General features: G+C 41.9%; 1 protein-coding gene and 1 long non-coding RNA gene across 4 annotated transcripts in view; one reads left to right on the forward strand and one right to left on the reverse strand.

Moving 5' to 3' along the window:
• Nucleotides 1-16,284, reverse strand: part of KCTD16 (potassium channel tetramerization domain containing 16) — a 263,762-nt gene that overhangs the window by 196,723 nt on the left and 50,755 nt on the right. The gene's annotated exons all lie outside the window — the stretch shown is intronic.
• Nucleotides 5,716-16,284, forward strand: part of LOC132681412 (uncharacterized) — a 44,885-nt gene continuing 34,316 nt past the window's right edge. For 2 of the 3 annotated variants that reach the window (XR_009611050.2, XR_009611049.1), the window contains exons 1-2: nt 5,716-6,067; nt 14,858-15,038. This is a non-coding gene — a long non-coding RNA (uncharacterized LOC132681412). The remainder of the gene's footprint in view (nt 6,068-14,857; nt 15,039-16,284) is intronic. The other variant, XR_009611051.2, reaches the window with a different exon arrangement.

Below are 16,284 nucleotides of genomic sequence, written 5' to 3' on the forward strand. Positions count from 1 at the left end.
CCTTGGAGAAGAATACAGAATCTATGGACACGTAGCAGCAATGAATCAATGATATTAACTCCATCACTCAGAGCTCTGCTTTATGCCCTGTCATCTGCGCTGTGGATAAAACACAGGATATGACTGCCATTATGATGTAATTTCTTGCAATATTGTGATTTTTTTTAATCACACAGATTATGGAAAAGAGTTTCAACAGGGAACAAAATCTCTCTTTTCAGGAAACCAGAACCTACCAGTCAAAAAAGGAATGTTTCTAGATATATCTGCTGATACAGAAGACTAAGAGAAAGGGGCAAATTCCTTGAAAAAGTAGGTTCAGAGTAATTGCATTTCTCAGTATCTACCCTAATATGAGCCAAATGCAAAAATATTCCTTGCAGCATTATTTGTAATAATGAAAAATTACAAGTAATCTAAATGTATACCATTAAGAAATTGGTTAAATAAACTATAATATAATTATGTAACACTAAAAGCAAATAAATGAATTAAAGCTATAAACATCAAAACTGACAATCCTCTAAGACACACTGATAGACAAAGATCTTATTTTAGAAAGACTTTTATATATATTTAAATTTTTTAATGTTTATTTTTTGAGAGAGACACAGAGTGCAAGCAGGGGCGGGGGTGGGGAGGGGGCGGTGCGGCAGAGAGAGAAAGGGAGACATAGACTCTGAAGCAGGCTCCAGGCTCTGAGCTGTCAGCACAGAGCCCAATGCAGGGCTTGAACTCACAAACCACAAGATCATGACCTAAGCCAAAGTCAGACACTTAACCCGAATGAGCCACTCAGGTACCCCTAGAATGACTTTTAAACGATAGTTTAACAATAGTGCTACATATCATCTGTAGATATATATGTAAGCATTTTGAAGAGTACCTATTAAGTTCACAACAGGAGTTAACTCCCAGAACAAGGAGAGGGTACTGGGTTTAAGAAAAAGAGCCTTTAAGGGAAAATGTATTCATGTGTATTTGTATAACTAAAAATTACTTTTAAACAGAGGATCCAATAAAGAGTACCAAAGAGACCTATTGAGCCAGGATATTTTTCCAGGACTACTTAAAAAAGTCCGAAGGACACATCACCTGGAAAAAACAATGTCAAGGGGCGCCTGGGTGACTCAGTCGGTTAAGCGTCCGACTTCGGCTCAGGTCATGATCTCACAGTCCGTGGGTTCGAGTCCCAGGTCAGGCTCTGTGCTGACAGCTCAGAGCCTGGAGCCTGTTTCAGATTCTGTGTCTCCCTCTTTCTCTGACCCTCCCCTGTTCATGCTCTCTCTCTCTCTCTCTGTCTTAAAAATAAATAAATGTTAAAAAAAAAATTAAAAAAAGAAAAACAATGTCAGAAGACAGAGTGCTCAGCCTTGCCAAGAAAGGCTTTCCTCCTAGCCCAGCCTATATGAGAATAGCAACTTGGGAGCCACATTTAAAGGACTAGGAGTCTATTCTCCATTATTCTGAAGAAACCACATCATCCTGAAATAATCTCTACCATTAAATTTTCAAGTCGTTTTGAACAGATCATTATTTAATTTCACTCTCATCATCATCCTTACGCACAGCCCACATTCTTTACCATCCAGTGGCCCCAAACCACAGAATGACACATATTTATTTTTAAATTTAGAGTGAATTAAAACGAATTCTGTTTTAAGAGTCCCATGACACCCCCCTGGAATAATTAGAGGGACCCTGCAGTGTCACAAAAGCAGAATTGGAAAAGCACTGGCTTGTATCGTTGCCATAGGGACCTGCCTCCTAGAACAATCCACTTCTAGGAAGAGCAGAATAAAGGGAAGAAATCTCAGACAAGATGTAAATAGACCATGGCAGAGTTGCAAAGTAAATAATACCAGTGGGTTAGGAGCTTTGCCTGCCCCTGTCCAGACAACACGACACAAGAGGAGGAAAAAATCTGCATTGTATTAGGTTGCCATGAGCCTACTCGGCTCAGATCCATTTTGCAGAATTAAATGCAAGAGGAGGAGCAACTGAGAGGTGGGAATGTTCTCCTCTGGAATTGTCCCGATTCGGTGGGTCACCTACTGACTGTGTGATTACAAAACAGGGGGCCTAGAGCACTGCTTTCCTCTATGCTGTTAAGAGCACCAGCCCCTCCACGGAGGTGTATTCTGTTCCCAATTTTAATTTTAGCATCTACACTTCAGCAATTTGCATTTAAATGTGTTGTCAGAGAACTTCCAGAAATCTTTAATAGGAAGACCGATTTGCATTTTAATATGCTGTTAAAGAATTTCAAAATATCTTTTTTTCAGTGTGATACACAATACCAGAAGAATGGCCACCGTTAAAGAAATTATAATTCTGGATACAATTTAAACAGAGCAAGCTTTCAGGAGCACCACGGCTTTGCTGGACTTTGTTAAAAGTTCCTTGTAAAAAAGAAAGTCCAAAAGAAAAAGAGAAACCTTCTGATTCTAGAGGCCTTAAAGGTAAGATGGACACTTTCAGTACAGAAATCAAAGCAGAAGTGAGTTGGGGGAAGTTAGTTATAAGAAAGGAAGATCATCTGAAGGAGGAAACAGGAAGGCAGAATTTTCTTCGCTGTCTCTTGGAGGTGCCCCGCACCACCGTTTCGACTCTGCTGAAGTTTGAAGGCTGAATTCAGAGACAGGTGAGTCCCAGCAACACATAAAGCTTGTTTCTGCCCACTCTTCCCATTTAATATTTTTACAAGAGTAACCAGGACACTTCAGTTTTTGTGGATTCTGGAGAAAACCTGATTAGGCTATAACCTCATGTCCAGAGTAATAAGAAACATTATGTATCTCATTCCCTCTGCCTCCTCATCCTCAGTGACTCTGGGTTACTATGCATTAGCACAGGATCTCAAGCTTTCTTGGATCTATCCTATACCTACTTTTCCAACTATTGATTGCCCCATTCACAGTAAGCTTTAATCTAGCCAAACTACCTTGTTCTTACATACCTAGGTTCACTGAAGACTTCCAGCCACCATGCCACACACTGAGCTGCACTGAAAGGAAGAGCAGACGAAGAGAGAGGAGGAGGGAAAGAGAGGAAAAGGGAAGGAGAAGAAGAGAAAGAAAAAAAAGAAGAGGAGAAAAAGTTCAGAAATTCTAGCTCTTCAAAATCTTAACCTTTTCCTTAAAATTCCCATGTGGCTTAAAATAACTAATTGCCTCCTTTAATTTTAATAAATTACCTTAACAAGCCTGCAGATAAGTTTTGCAAGTGGTGCTTTTGCAGTATTGTTAAAAAAAAAAAAAAAAAAAAAAAAAAAAAAAAAAAAAAGACAACAGGGCCAAAATAGAGTCCTTTATGTTAAGCCCCATACCACCAAACCAAAGCGTAATTTAATTATAGTTCCTGCTCTCCCAGAAGAGGAATCTTAAACCAATCAGGAATCCCCTCATCAGCAGCACCTGGGTGGCTCAGTTCCCTGAGCATCTGACTCTTGGTATCCGATAGGATCATGATCTCATGGATCATGGGTTCAAGCCCTGCATGGGTCTCCATGCTGGCAGTGCAGAGCCTGCTTGGGACTCCCCTCTGTCTCTGTCCCTCCCCTGCTCCATGTTCTCTCTCTCTCTCAAATTAAATAAATAAACAAAAGAAGAAGAATTTCCTGATCAGCACTAGTTACTTATTCTGCCAGATAGACCCCTCCATCCCCTAAAGGAAGGTAACCTTCCAACAACTAACCTGCCTTTTTGTCTAGTAGTGTAACCTCTTCGTTCCTGCTCCCCTCTGGCTGTAAATGTCTTTCATTCTGTACAGCTCCTTGGAGCTCCTTTCGATCTGCTAGATTGGATGTTGCTGGATCCGAATCCATTTTTGTCCACATAACGTCATGAAATTGTAATATGCCTCATGTTTATGTTTTCACAGTCCTGGCGATGGAAGAGGGAACCAGGAGCAACCAGACTGAGGTAGGTACCTGCTGCTCCCCTAGAGGTTCAGCAACCAAACCCGGGTACCTGCTGAGCCCCCTGAGCTGGAGCAACAAGACCCAGGTAGGTACCTGCTGAGCTCCTTGAGCTCCAGCAACCAGACCCAGGTAGGAACTTGCTGAGCCCCTTGAGCTCCAGCAACCAGACCCAGGTACCTGCTACTCCATTTGAACTGGAGCAACCAGACCCAGGTACCTGCTGAGCCCCTAGCTTGAGCAACCAGACCCAGGTAGGAACTTGCTAGGCCCTTGAGCTCAAGCATTCAGACCAGGGTACCTGCTGAGCCCCTTGAGCTCCTGCAACCAGACCCAGGTACCTGCTGAGCCCCCTGAGCCCAAGCAACCAGACCCAGGTAGGTATCTGCTGAGTCCCTTGAGCTCCAGCAACCAGACCCAGGTACCTGCTGAGCCCCTAGCTGGAGCAACCAGACCCAGGTAGGAACTTGCTAGGCCCTTGAGCTCAAGCAATCAGACCAGGGTACCTGCTGAGCCCCTTGAGCTCCTGCAACCAGACCCAGGTACCTGCTGAGCCCCCTGAGCCCAAGCAACCAGACCCAGGTAGGTATCTGCTGAGTCCCTTGAGCTCGAGCAAACAAACCCAGGTACCTGCTGAGCCCCCTGAGCTCAAGCAACCAGACCCAGGTACCTGCTGAGCCCCCTGAGCTCGAGCAACTAGACCCAGGTACCTGCTGAGCCCCCTGAGCTCGAGCAACCAGACCAGGGCACCTGCTGAGCCCCTTGAGTTCCAGCAACCAGACCCAGGTACCTGCTACTCCCTTTGAGCTGGAGCAACCAGACCCAGGTACCTGCTGAGCCCCCTAAGCTCGAGTAACCAGACCAGGAAGGTGTCTGCTGAGCCCCTTGAGCTCCAGCAACCAGACCCAGGTAGGTACCTGCTGAGCCCCCTGAGCCCAAGCAACCAGACCCAGGTAGGTACCTGCTGAGTCCCTTGAGCTCAAGCAACTAGACCCAGGTATGTACCTGCTGAGTCCCCTGAGCTTGAGCAACTAGACCCAGGTACCTGCTGAGACCCTTGAGCTCCAGCAACCAGACCCAGGTACCTGCTACTCCCTTTGAGCTGGAGCAAGCAGACCCAGGTACCTGCTGAGCCCCCTGAGCTCGAGCAACCAGACTCAGGTACCTGCTGAGCCCCCTGAGCTCCAGCAACCAGACCCAGGTACCTGCTGAGCCCCCTAAGCTCGAGTAACCAGACCCAGGAAGGTACCTGCTGAGCCCCTTGAGCTCCAGCAACCAGACCCAGGTACCTGCTGAGCCCCCTGAGCTCAAACAACCAGACCAGGGCACCTGCTGAGCCCGATGAGCTCCAGCAACCAGACCCAGGTACCTGCTACTCCCTTTGAGCTGGAACAACCAGACCCAGGTACCTGCTGAGCCCCCTGAGCTCAAGCAACCAGACCCAGGCACCTGCTGAGCCCCCTGAGCTTGAGCAACCAGGCCCAGGTACCTGCTGAGCCCCCTGAGTTCCAGCAACAGGATCGTTGAGCTCGCTGCTTCTCGCTGCCTCAGGAGGTGGTCGGGACGCCCCTGTGAGATCCCAGCAGCTTTTACGTGAGAAGCTCTCAAGCGTTCCTGGAACATTTCTTCTTCCTGACCGGGCCCACAAGCCGGCCGGAGTCGGACTGGGTCTGACTTCGAAACCAGGCCGGGTCCCACGGCAGACTTAGTCCGACTTCAAAACCGGAAGAAGTTCGGGGCCGGACTGGTTCCGGCTTAGAAACCGGACCGGGTCCGACTGTGAAGGGGGACTGAGTTCGGGTTGTTCGGCGTCCGCTGTAAAAACCGCCCGGTTGCTGGGCCGGGGCGGGTCGGCGGGCGGCGGGCGGCGAGCCCTTCCGCTGGAAGGCTGCACGAGCAGCTGAAGCTCCGCAAAGACCGTCTCGCGTTACCGTGGCCTCGCGGGAGCTCTTCTGTCCGGGAGCGGCTCGTGCACCTGCGCGGTGTCCTCCAGACAAAGGCGTCCCAGCCGAGCCCTCACCGTGAGGGAAAGGGGATATTGGTCCTCCTCTGACGTATCTGGTGACCAGGACGAGAACGCTGGGGCATCGTGCTCTCTCGGCGGCCGGCAGGGGCATTCTGGGAAAACTGGCCGAGGCCACCTAAAGGGTAAGCATTCGTACCAAAGTGGGCTCTCCTATCTCTATCTGTGGTGCCTGGTCGATAGAGGAAGGTAAAATGTCCTTGCCTCTTCCTTTCCAAATTCAGATTGGCAAGAAAAAAACAAACAAACAAACACAACAAAAACAAAAACATTTGTAACAATTAGGTCTTTGAATTGTGACTCATGAATTTGCTCTCGGGTACCATTAGTTGGTCCTTTCCCAGGGACAGCTACTCCCTTCTTGTTTGTCTCATTTTGTGTCCTACCAACTTAGGTTGACAATCGTCAGATTGGGGTCCTCCAAAATATGCCTGGGCAGAAATGTAGGTTGCCCTGCTTTCTTTTTTAGGGTCCCACCAACTCCTGCTGGTTCTTAGGGGGAATTGTCTGTTTTGGTTATCTTTGAGAGTGACTCTGGATCTTGGGAGGATAGTCTCTTTCATACTGTTCTCCTTGTAACAGGACACAATTGGAAACATTGGTTATGTTGCCAAGGCCTTCGCTGGAATGTCATATTTGAGAACGTACATAGACTCAGATAGGGCCACAGCTTTAAGGAACTAAGGTTTACTTTATGGAGCTAATGAAGCCCCTTGGAAAGACCTTGCTTACAATGGTTCCCAGCTGCCTTACCAGGAAAGCAAAAAAGGTGACGTCCTGGCAGGCCCAGGAAACAAGATAACTGTGGAACCTCAAAAAGGGAAGAATTCACCCAAATCTATAGGTATTACAGGCGAAGTCTGATGACACATCTGATGGCAAGTCCTGGGCTTGATTTCCTAGCCTCAAAAGGCTTTAAGAGTTCAGTCTGAGATTTCTTATAAAGGAATTCTTGTTGGACTTAGGTAAATAATACCACACCAAGTTTAATGCAAACAAATTAGCTTTACTGTGATTATCTTTGGTAAAATGAGGTTGATTATAGAGAGAGAAATTACCTTTGGACCTTTGTCTGTATTTAAATTCTAATCCTGCTAATTGTCTTTGAGGTGTGTTCCATACCTGTAAAGTGAATTGGATGCTGAATTCCTCTAGTTTCCTCAAATATCTGGTTATGACTTTTCAAAAACTAATGTTTCTAAATTCTCTCCCACCCTTCTGGTTTGGAATTATGAAGAACAAAGACCGCCCTTGAATGTCCTTGGAAGGGATGATACCAGGTTCTTCTCACTACCCAAATAGCAGCCAAACTTCAGGGACTTGAACTTTAGGTTCATATATCCCAATTAAAAAGGGTTTTTTCAGACTCTTGGAACTGTACACCAGCTGGAATCTAAAATTAAAATTGACTAGGGAGGTTTCTCCCCAGAAGCAGACGGCATCTTGAGGTGGGCAGCTTTCCCAAGATCACGGATCAAAATGTTCATCCCCAGTATGAAACCTTTATTCTTCTGCCTTTTTGCGCCTTGCTTTTCTTCTTTGTAAATGCATGGGAAGACAATGTTCCTTAATTCTTGCACTTATCCCCGAATCTGCTGGCAAAGCAGTGGTTGCCCAACAAAATCCCTAGACTGTCTGACCAAACTTGTTCTCATAATAGTATAAGTCTTTAATTATATTTTAGCTGAGGAAGAAGGTGTTTATGCTATGGCAAATATCACCTGCACTTGGATTAACATCTCTGGGGAAGTTGGGACCCAGCTACGTGAGATCAATGAATAAGCCAGTTGGCTTAAGAAAGTGATGCCTTCTATGGGAACTTCCTTTACTTATTTGATTCTCATTGGTTTGGGTCTTGGAGACCAAACCTCCAAAGTGCATTCCAAACATTGGAAGTTATCCTGCTTATAATAATCGTAAGTCTTGTTGGTGCACTAAATTCTCTCAAAATGCATGTTCACAGCCAACCTCCCACAAACAAAAGATCTCCTGATGAATAGAATGTTGGAAAAGTAACAAAGATAATGACCAACTAAAAGAATCAGAACTTACAAATGAGCAAAGGAAAAAAGGATAGAAAGAGACAAATTAAGACCCAGATGTTTAACTATAGAGAACAAACTGATGGTTACTAGAGGGGAGGTGGATGGGTGGGGGGGGGGGGGGGGGATAGGTTAAATAGGTGATGGAAATTAAGGAGTGTACTTGTCATGATGAGCACTGGGTGACGTATGGAATTGTTGAATCACTGTATTGGACACCTGAAACTAAAATAACACTGTGTGTTCACCATATTGGAATTAAAATTAAAAACTTACTAAAAACATGTGAATCTGAACTTGTGACCTGTGAATATCACACAGAGATTCAGCAAAAACTGTGAGAACCCCAGAGTTAGCTGAGAGTGGCACTCATGCCTTAAATTTTAAAGACCTCTCTCAGGTAGGCAGAGAGTCCAGTAAAATGAGGGCAATTGTTGAAAACGAGGCAACAGGTCTGCCCAAAATGGAGCTGCCTATGCTAAGCTTAATACCACCAAAGCAAGACCTAATTACAATTTTGGCTTTCTGTGAAACGGAATCTTTACTCAAAAAAGAATCATCCTGTCAGTACTAGTTAACTAATCTGCCTGATAGGCCTCTGCTGTCCCCTAAAGGAAGGTAACCTTGCAATTACCAACCTGTTCTTTTGCCTAGTATAACTTCCTTGTTCCTGCTCCTTTCTGCTTATAAAAGGCTTTCATTGTGTGCAACTCCTTGGAGCTCCTCTCTATCTGCCAGATTACATGCTGCCTGATTCAAATTGATTTTTGTTCAAATCAACTTTTAAAAATTTTAATAGGCCTCAGTTTATCTTTTAACAATTCAAAGAGATTATCTGTTGAGAAGCAGAAAAAGTAAAAGCTTAAAGTCTTTGCAGCTCAAATTGATCACTATAGATTTGTCACTGGAGGAAAAGAATGGCAGCTAATTTGATAGACTGCCTCTTTGTTTTGCCTCCTCTTTGTTTTCCCCCGTCCACTGGTCATGTGCATCCTTCTGTGGGAATCTTATATGGAAAATCTAGGGTACAAAAGGACAGCACTGATCCATTAAATTTAACCTAGTGATGGAAAGCAGAATGAAAAACATAAAAGCCGATATGTCCACAGCTTCAGGGTGGAAACTCCAGGAAACATGTGTGCACTTATTTAATTAACATTTGCTATATGTCAGGAGGAAGAGCTTCACCCAGAAAGTGTGTTGAGACAAAATGACTCAGAGCAGCTACATTTACAAAGTACATCCTCTGCTCTAGCCCTGCCCTGAGTGCCTTCCATTTATTAACTTGCTTAATCCTCACAGAAACTTTCTTAGGTAGGAATAATTATTATCTACAGTTAATAGGCAGGGAGGCTGAGACACAGAGAGTTAAAGAGGGTGGTCAGGGTCACACAGTTCACATGTGGTGTAGCTTAGCTACAAACTAGGTCATCTGACCCAGATCCCACACTTTTACCACTAAATCAATCCTATCCATCTTCTCTAAAGAGTCACCATCTTTGGCAAATAACTTAGAATCTCTCCTGAGCAATGATGGAGTTTCATGAATCATTCACGTATTCTTGCCTATTTCACCTTGTGACCAGAGAAATAGATTTTACTATTAGTTCATGCAAGGGATGTATGTCCAGAAATGCAAACCAGTGGATTAAAACACTATGAGGGGAATTCATGCTTAATAAGGAGCAGGTGGACTAAAATACCTTCGTCATAGGACAGGGAACATAAGTCAGCAAAGAGGTTAAATAAAGAATTGATTTAATGACTTCTTCCTGAAGACGAGCACAGTGTCCAACTGCTGGCTGGTAAAGAAAAACAACAAATAGAAACCTTGAATGCTCGGCTGGCTTCATGTACTTATGCACATTCCCTGTTAAGCGTGACACTGAAGCCGAAATTTTACACACTAGGTGGGCAATTACAACAAACTCATTTGCGTGTTACGGGGTTTTTTTTCCAAGAAGGAAAAAAGGATAAAGGTATCTAGTCAAAGCCTTGATGTTTTTCGATTAAGAAATTTTTTTAAGCCCATCAGATTCTCAGGCTTTTGAGACAATTGTGCCGTTCTTGATAAAACATTACCCAAGTGAATTATTTATAAAACTGCAGGGAACTGCAAACTCTGGTGAACAAATCTTTTTGATGTTCTCGTCTCCTGGAGGGCTATTTTGCACTGCCCTCTGCTCCCTTCTGCAGGGAACCTGGGCTCTCTCAGGCCATGGCTGCCCAGTCACCTCAAAAGGTGGCCCAGCTGCTGATGAGAGGCAATGGGTAGGAAGGAAGTATCAAGTCAAGATGCCCCTGACTTGATACTTAATATGAAGTCTGAGCCCTTTAGCAATCCCCAGGTGCCAGGTTGCTGAAGAGAGATTAGGCAGCAACAAAAGATTGAAAAAAATGGACTGACACACATATACATATTACTCATACATACACATATGCTGTTTTTTTTTTTTTCTTAACAGAGCCTAAACGTGTTAATAACCGTCACTTACCAAAGGTTCGTCCCAGCCCTTCAGAGGCAAGCCAATGGGAAAATCCCAGAAACAAACATGGATTCTTTTTTTTTTTTTTTTTTTTTTTTTTGGATAATGTTACTAGATCACCCAAAAGAAATTGAATCTGCACCATTGGAGTTTTCATTTTTATGTATGACACCCTTTTTGAGGTCATATAACACTTTCCATTCTGTAGGAGAAAAAAACGGAAGCATTGGCATCAGACATATTTAGCTTTGAATCCTAATCCCTTCACTGTATGAACTTGGCATATTAACATTTCTGAGCCTGTTTCCTCAATGAGACAACGCAGATAATAATCCACTACAGGTTTAGCTGTTACTAGAACTGGAGTTGGTACAGTAAATAATAGCACCTATTGCATCTTGGGTATTTAAACTTTTTTTTTAAGCCCACCTATTTATTTTGAGAGAGAGTGTGTATGTGTGTGTATGAGCAGGGGAGGGGCAGAGATAAGAGAGAGAATCCCCAACAGGCTCCTCGCTGTCAGCACAGAGCCCAACACAGGGCTTGAACTTACAAACCAGGAGATCATGACCTGAGCCAAAATCAAGAGTTGGATGCATCACCCACCAAGCCACCGAGACACCCACATCTTGGGTAAATCTAAATACATCTTGGGTATTTAGAAATAGCTGCTATTATAATGATGGCTCATTCATTCAACAACACTGAAGGGTCCTTTAGGAACCGAGCACTGTTTCAGGCACAGAAGATACAGCGAACCTCATGGATTTCTAGCCTTCCTGGAGACTATAGTCTTGAGAATTGTTAGTATTTGAGTGGAGCCAGGTGGAATGAACCACTGGAGTTTATTTCAAGATGATGGGTTGTCCTCTTAGCTCCATCACATTTCCTGACAAAGTACTACAACAAGATCCTATAATGTAAACCTCTCTCACCTTAGAACATCAAAATCAAGTAATGGAGTTGTCATTCTTCTCAGTAGAGAAATGCTTAGTGAGGGAGAGGAAAATGAAACTTTCATTGGAACACCAGGTTCCAATATTGGTGTGGAGTGGTTATTATTGTTGCTGGTTGCTTGGGATTAAGGTAATAATATTACATCATGTTAATGTTCTGCTTTAGGGAAAAAAATTGTAAATAGACATTTCCAATACGAGTACCATGTGTATGAGCGGTTAATTATTTTCCTACACCTGTTGGCTTGGTATGGCAGTAGGGCCAAAGCCATTTCCTTTCACTGAAAATTAAAATACAGCTCAATCTGGCATGTTTTTATCCTTCCATTAGTAGGAAGGTAAGTTTGCAAAGAACTGAAAAATGTATGTTTCTGGCAAGTAAGAAAAGCCAGGGTTTAAGTGCATGATTTCCAAAAGGAACCTTCACTCATCTCATTATAATTGAAATTGTATGAAATTTTATTTATTAAAGGTATGTGTTAAATTGCTTGACAAGTATTGTGCTTAATATTATATGTATATAAATTTTGAGTAAATGAAACTTTTAAGTACACAGGGGAAGGTTTGATACTTAAAGTCATTCTATTGTTAATTGTTTTTAATAAACAAAACCATAACCCTTTCATTTCTCTTATGTAAATTCAGATTTACATACATATTAACATTTTGAGATTCAAAATCATCTCATCAGTTTCCAAAAAGTACAACAAAAAAAATCAAGCAAGAAAGAAAACAACTCACATCTTAAATGTGTTTGTCCCTATAGTATACTGTTCTGAGTTCTTTATCTTTATGCCATTATGTATTTTTTATTTTACGCCATTATGCATTTTTTAATTTTTATGCCATTATGTATTTTCCGGGACCTATATTCCAAAAATAAACATGCCTAATCCTTATAATGATAAAAATATTGTAAAAATAAATAAAAATAGAAATATACATGGCATATTTATTTTCCTAAATTACATTAATTTATATTAATTTCATATCACTATTTTTCAGTAAATGTGCACCTTAAAGGTAGGCTCAGAAACAAGGCTAGGAATCATTGGTCTAATCTAGTTTCCCAAATGTTAAGTCATTTTACATCAGCTCCATGGTTTTTGCCAAAATTTGTGTATGACCTTTATCGTATATATTTAAATCTTGTACTTTTTACTTCCAAAGATTCACTGAAGAATGAAATTTTATATTCTCATCCTATCCGGAAAATGATCATTATTTTCCATAAAGAAAAGGAAACCACAAAATGAATATAATTAACAAAATAACATTAAATTCCAAACAAATACCATTTCCTGTTCAAAAGCTCTGATCCTGAGGCTTGTTCAGTTTTCATTAAAAAAGTAAGATTAGCAGGGACTTGAGGGGGTTAAAGATAATCTGCCACAAAACTGAGAGATCACCTATGTAATAATTAGAAAAGCTAAAGCAGAATTGAGCATGGAATTACATTATGAAAGTGGAAATCTATGTCATTTAATCTGGATGCCCTTGCCACCTACAAACGCTTCCTATACTATTATGTCTCCTGTGAGACCCATTTGAGAACCGTTGGTCTAAACCAGCCAGGGCAAGTGGAGTACTAGCACCTCAGAAAAGACCTCTAGAATTGTAGAGTTAACACTTTTTTTTTTTTATTTTTAAATTTATTTATTTTGAGAGAGCTCGAGCAGGGAATAGGCACAAAGGGACAGAGCGTGTGGGCGAGTTGAGGCTGGGCAGAGAGAGGGAGGGAAAGAGAGAATCCCAAGCAGGCTCTGAGCTTAGGACTCCATCTCACAAACTGTGGGATCATGACCTGAGCCAAAATCAGGAATCGGGTGCTTAACCGACTGAGCCACCCAGGCGCCCCCTAGAGTTCACACTTTCACCCATAAGTCATTGCAGTGGTTATAAAAGTTAACCATAGATCCCAGTTCAACAGGTCCAGTCCAACCTTACACTGTCATCCAGCATAATCATTCATCACATCACTTTTCACTCAAATGTGTTCCAATCTGGGATAATCCATTATATTCTCACCACACTGTTCACTCTCCTGCCCGTCCTTTTTGGAGCACCTGGACCTGGCTCTGTGATTATGACTGGAAATACAAAGGTGAGTAAGATTAATTCCCAGCCCTCAAAGAGCTCACAAACAGAAGATCAGGGTAAGGTAACATTTAATGACAATACAAGTGATAAAGGTCATGCATAGGTCTGTGCCTTGTGCTGTAAGGGTCACAGGGAGGGAGAGCAGATGAGACAAAAGAACACTGCAGGTTCCTCAGTGAAAAGGGCAAGAAGACCAGCTAATCCATAGTGTAAGAACTGGTGAATCAGCTCCACAGAAGCAGCTAGGTCTGTCCCTTGTAAAATAATGTTCTACTTTGCATCCATGAGCATTTGGGGAACTTGGTGCAGTAAGGATTAAAGGGGGAAGAACAGTTTCCTACGCATATTTCCTCAATAGTTATAAGGTATGAGAAAGCCTGGCCTGTCTGGTGAATCTTTACAAGATTCACATTACATGTGTAGAGACAGATAAAAATATTTCAGAGGAGGGAAACCTGGATGGCCCAGTTGATTGAGCATCCCACTCTTGGTTTTGGTTCAGGTCATGACCCCAGGGTCATGGGATTGAGTTCCCCATTGGTGTGGAGCCTGCTTTGGATTCTTTCTCTCTCTCTCCCTCTGCCCCTTTCCCCGGCTTGCACTCTACCGCTAACATAAAATTTAAATTTTTTTTAATGAAAACATAGATCATGTTACTAATCTGCTTCAAACCCATCATGGGTTGATCACTGTTGTCGGAATACAATCCATACTCTTTCTCATGGCCCACACACTCTGCCCTTCCTCCAAAGCCACATTTCCTGCTGTTCACTCCAGTGCTCTAAGCTTCAGTCATCTTCCAATGGTCCAATCTTCCTATGGGTCCATCCCCCATAGAGGGAAAGCAAAAAGAGTTTTGATTGGAGGGGGGCCTTCCCTGGTCCACCCACACCTACTCAGTTCACCCAGCTCCTCATGTTTATCATCTTTCCAGCACTTGACCAAGATGTATCTGTTTCTTGCTTATTGTTCGTCTTTCCCATGAAGGGAGGAAATTGTACTGTTCCCTGTGTCCAGGATAGTGAGAGGCAACAAAATAAGTGATTAACAAACATTTGTTCACTGGATCAATAGAAGAGTTTGGGAGGGAAAAAAAAAAAAAAAAAAAAAAAAATATATATATATATATATATATATATAGTCAAGTACTTATTTAATCAAAATAATTCATAAAAATCTTATTTTTTTATATTTTATATTTTATTTATATATAAAAATATATTTTATATTTTATTATATAAATTTATATATATATATATAGTCAAGTACTTATTTAATCAAAATAATTCATAAAAATCTTTAAAAAATAGTCATATTCTCTCCTCACTTAGCTTTGGGAATAGATAAGAGAGAATGGCTGACTTCTGGATTTCCAGGTTTGTGAGAACCTCGCGAGGTTGAGAAAAGACCAAGTGATTGGAGCCTCACTGTAAAGATAAAGGAAGATTATTCAACCCTCCAGTGGTACTTGCCAAGGGATACAGAAGTCTGGATCTGCAATGAGGCTGCAAGGTATTTTTACACTTTGAATATCCATTTCCAGATTACACAAAGGATTTCTCAAGTGACCTTGAGTAAGCCATTTTGGTAAATTTCTATGTTACTTAAATGAACCATCTCTATGGAGAGAAGTGATGAGGCTTGTTAATTTACATTTGTAAAGACACTTTGAAATCTCTGGATGAAATAACTTCTGTAGAGAGACACAGAGAGTGAGGTAATATGCTGGGTCAAACTCTACCCTTTTGTAGAAGCAGACAGGAGTAGAAGCAGACAGGAGTAGGAAGACTTCAGGACACTTAAGGGGAGCCTCTGGCACATTATTTTTCAAATTAATCTTCTAAGAAAACACTCTCCTTTCAGTACATTGAGTGTTTTAATCACTTGTATAAGTTATTACTCTAGCAATCATTTCTTTTAACGTTTTTCTCCTAAAGTCCCAACTCTGTATAAAGGGAATATTTAGAGGGATTTGCCTGTGAGGTTTTCCCTCTACAACACTTACTTTAGTTTGTTAATTTTTACCCTACATCAGTGGCATTCAGTTCCTAAGCATGACAGTCTCTGCTGCTGAGCTGATTGGGACCCAAATGAGGTCATTTCATCAATTCTAGACAGATGTTTACAAGTTACAGTCAGAGATTAGAATAAGCTCAGGAAGGAGAAAAGAGAATTTCAAAGAAAGCTGCCAGTCTATGAGTTAATTATATCCATTTATAAGAACGGTATTAATAGTTACTTAAGAAATAATTCCAATAGAATAGAACATTTTCTCAGGATAATGATCTCTTTCAGCAAGGCAAACACAGACTCAAAGATAAGACATTAATTGTAAAACTGTCAAGGCAACAGCTGTAAAAAAGCTTAAAAAAAAAGGCAACCACCTTTTCCAACATGCTACACCGATTATATACTTGTGATCTTTGCCCAAATGACCATATAGCTCTCTTTATGTTTTTCTTGACCTTATAGTTGTGTTTTCTTTGGGAGGGAGGTTGGCATTAATTAATTTTATTACTTGCTCTCAGGAGTAGGAAGGATTTTTTTTTTTTTTTGCCTTACTGCACCTTGCTCTCCCTGAAAACTGAGTTCCTTGGCCCTTTTGATGGGTTCAGACAAAATTCTTGTCCTTGGAACCGCTCCTTGAAGAGGCTGCAGGTCTTGACGTTCTTTTTCTGTTCATCATATCTCTTTGAGATTTTCTTTAACTCCTTCACCTTTGAAATCTCATTTCATGAGAAGATAGTTGGTCGCCTTC

Source organism: Panthera onca, chromosome A1, assembly GCF_046562875.1.
Source record: "Panthera onca isolate mPanOnc1 chromosome A1, mPanOnc1 haplotype 2, whole genome shotgun sequence".
Classification (NCBI taxonomy): domain Eukaryota; kingdom Metazoa; phylum Chordata; class Mammalia; order Carnivora; family Felidae; genus Panthera; species Panthera onca.